The sequence below is a fragment of the Muntiacus reevesi genome, chromosome 14 (genome assembly GCF_963930625.1).
Source record: "Muntiacus reevesi chromosome 14, mMunRee1.1, whole genome shotgun sequence".
Lineage (NCBI taxonomy): Eukaryota > Metazoa > Chordata > Mammalia > Artiodactyla > Cervidae > Muntiacus > Muntiacus reevesi.
The window spans coordinates 13,037,673-13,041,117 of record NC_089262.1 but is presented as its reverse complement, the minus strand read 5'-3'; the positions used below and the strand labels follow the sequence as shown (position 1 = coordinate 13,041,117).

General features: G+C 49.3%; 1 pseudogene; it reads left to right on the top strand.

Annotated features, from left to right (window-relative positions):
- The first annotated feature begins 847 nt into the window (after nucleotides 1–847).
- On the top strand, nucleotides 848–948 carry LOC136146781 (U6 spliceosomal RNA; annotated as a pseudogene).
- The last annotated feature ends 2,497 nt before the right edge of the window (nucleotides 949–3,445 follow it).

Below are 3,445 nucleotides of genomic sequence, written 5' to 3'. Positions count from 1 at the left end.
CACATCTAAGGAGACCTCAGGTCCAGGTTCTTGCATTCTCCCACACAGAGAAAAGCATGAAAATCAGTAACTGAGATGTCTGTTTTTTGTGACTAGCTTGCATGCTCAGTCCCTTTAGTCGTCTCCAACTCTTTGTGACCGTATGGACTGTAGCTCACCCAGCTCCTCTCTCCGTGGGATTCTCCAGGCAAGAATACTGGAGTGGGTTGCCATTTTCTCCTCTAGGGGGAATCTTCCTGACCCAGGGTTCAAACCCAGGTCTCCTGCGTCTCCTGCATTGCAGGCAGATTCTTTACCACTGAGCCACCAGGGAAACCCTTGTGACTAGCAGTATTATTTTTATGCTTCACTAAATGAATTTCCCAGCGCGCGCCCCCCCCCCCCCCCAAAATACATATGTATGTATGTATATACTGGCTCTTCCCACTTCTCTGGAGCAGTTTCTCAGAGCTATCTGAGAGGCTATCTCTGGACCATTGTCCTTAGTCAGGCCCCCAAACAAAACTGAAACTGCCCTTCGGTTGTGCATTTGGTTTCAGTAGACATATGCAATAAGTCATTACATTCAAGGGAACACCTAAAACTCCACGGAGCTGGAGTTTCCACATAACATGGAAAACCCAACAGGCTATGTTGCTTACATAACTCTTTTGTTCAGGGGCCCTAAAATGCCAAGAACTTCCACTTGCAGGTATCACAGTGTCATTGGCTATGAAAAATTGTCTGTGACACCCGTTTCCTTAAAAGTAGGTAGAGTCAGCTTAGCTCTGAAAGATGAGAATGTTCAGTGACTACTCTTTCCCCTTAGGAACTGCGGCTGAGAAGAAGGCAGCTGTGAGGAGACAGAGTTTTTCCTTCGGCTGCACAGACACTAACACTGGAATGATGCAGAGAAGATTAGCATGGCCCCTGGATGACATGAAAGTTTGTGAAGCCTTCCAGCTCTGTTGGGGGCAGGGTGGGAGTTGCTTTTCAGATGGCACTAGTGATAAAGAACACAGCTGCCAGTGCAGGAGATATAAGAGATGCTGGTTGGATCCCTGGGTCAGGAAGACCCCTGGAGGAGGCCATGGCAACCCACTCTAGTATTCTTGCCTGGGAAATCCCATGGCCAGAGGAGCCAGTCGGGCTAAAGGTCCTTGTGGTCACAAAGAGTCAGACACAACTAAAGCGACTGGACACATGGGAGGCAGAACCCTGCCTGGCTGTGCCCTAAATCCAGGACCCTGCCCAGCTGATCCCGTCCCCTGAGGGAAACTCCCCAGGACAGACCCATCCCCCCATGTCCTCTGCCTTAACTCCCCTCTGAATTACCTAGATAACAGTATCTGATGCAAATTGCCTGAGTCCTTTTACAGATGCCACAACTCCCACCAAATGGAAAAAGTTAGCTACTTAATGACCATGAGCACATAGCCCCCAGACCTACTGGAGTAGGACTGATAATGATAACTCCTGTGACATGGTCCTGTTACCTCATTATCAACCAATCAAAGAATTGTGCACGAGCTGATCACACACCCAGTGACCTCGTCCCTCACCTGGCCTTTAAAAATGTTTTCCTGAAACCCATCAGAGAGTTCAAGTTTTTGAGCATTCATGCTGCCTGGACTCCTTGTCTGGAGCCTTATAACAAATACCGCCCTCTCCTTCATCACAAGCCGGTGTCAGCAGATTGGTTTGACTGCTACAGGAGGGTAAGCAGATCCAGGTTTGGCTCAGTAGCACATTCGAATTCAACCCACCCTTCATACAGTAAAGCACTGGTGTTAATTTAAAGTATACTGGCTGCCTTCTGAGCATGGGATCCATGCATGAATGGACACAGAGCTAAAATAGCATCAGTGTAGTTGTATCAGTCGCTCAGCCACGTCTGACTCTTTGTGGCCTCATGGACTACAGCCCACCAGGCTCCTCTGTTCATGGAATTCTCCAGGCAAAAATAGTGGAGTGGGTTGTCATTTCCTTCTCCAGGGGATCTACCCACCCAGGGATCAAACCCAAGTCTCTTGCGCCTCCTGCACTGGAAGTCGAATTCTTTACAACTAGTGCCACTGAGAAAGCCCAAAACAGCATCATCTGTCAGCATTTACCTCTCTGCTCTGCCCATCAGCAAAAAGAAAAGCCCCTTTGCACCATTAAAGGAGTTCAAAGGGAAAACACACAGAAGAAATGACTTGCTCAACAAAGATCCCTCCACTGGGCACCTTTTTTTCTTTCTTGCATAGTTAATTTCTGCCACACGTAAAGGATACTTAATTACTGTTCCTTTTGATGTTTCAGAAACCAAAAGGTCCTGTACTCATTTCTCCATGTACTGTAGTTTAAAACTACCATATAAGGAGAAGTGAGATGGATTTTCTGCTTTCCAGGAGTTTATCATCTAGAAGAGTCACCAGCCGTGTGCATGTCTGATTACACCCCAAGCTAGAAACATAGAATCAAGCGCCGCAGGACAAGCCCCGACGGTGCTAAGGGAGGTTAGAGTGAAGGAGATTATTCCAGAGAGCAGAAGAGAGTGAGAGATGGGAAGGGCAGGGAGCCAGGAACAGAGCAGGGGAAAGCAGAAGTCTGGGACGTTCGAGTGGGCTCCGACCTGGGAAAGCTTCACACACCGGACTAACCAAGGGCAGTGACTATTCCCTCCAAGTGAATGAGAATTATGCTTCCCGTGACGGTGAGCTTTTTCAGCCAGACGGAAGGGGAGTGAGAAGGGGGCCCGCCTTAGGTTAGACGACTCCAAGGACAGCAGCGCTTCTTTGTACTGAATTGAATTACACGGGGCGGGTTGCAGGCAGGAAAGTGTGGAGGGGGGTGGGAAGTGACTGCCTGCGGGCGAGCCCCGAAAGTCTGGGCCAGGGGGCGGCAGTGGGACCGAAATGCCCAACGGAGATCTCTCGGAATAAATACACTCCCGTGTTACTTTGTGAAAACACGGAAAAGACAACATGAACATCCTGGCCCACCAAACGGGGGCTTTCCTTTAGAAAAGGAGCTGGAGACGGAGTGCTGACTGTCTGAGGAGGGCTAGAGACACCCTCCGGGCTTCTTTCCCTTCATTCAGGATCACACCGATCACACCGATCACACCGGAGGCGGGTCCAAACAGCTTGGAATCACGGTTCAGCTTGCTCTGGGACCTCCACCGTGATGCCTAGCTCCTGCGTGTCACTGAGCTTACTGAGGCCTGAGTACTGAGGGGAGATTGCATTCACCCAGACATGCAAGGTGGAGGGGAGCAGAATTTTGACACCCTTAAATATGTCTCTTTGGCATATTAATTATCTTAAGCTGGTTAATGTGGTGCTACTGGTAAAGAATTCAAGGCCAATGCAGGATGTGGGTTTGATCCCTGGGTGGGGAAGATCTCTTGGAGGAGGATATGGCAACCCACTCCAGTATTTGTGCCTGGAAATATCCCATGGAGAGAGGAGGCTGGAGGGCA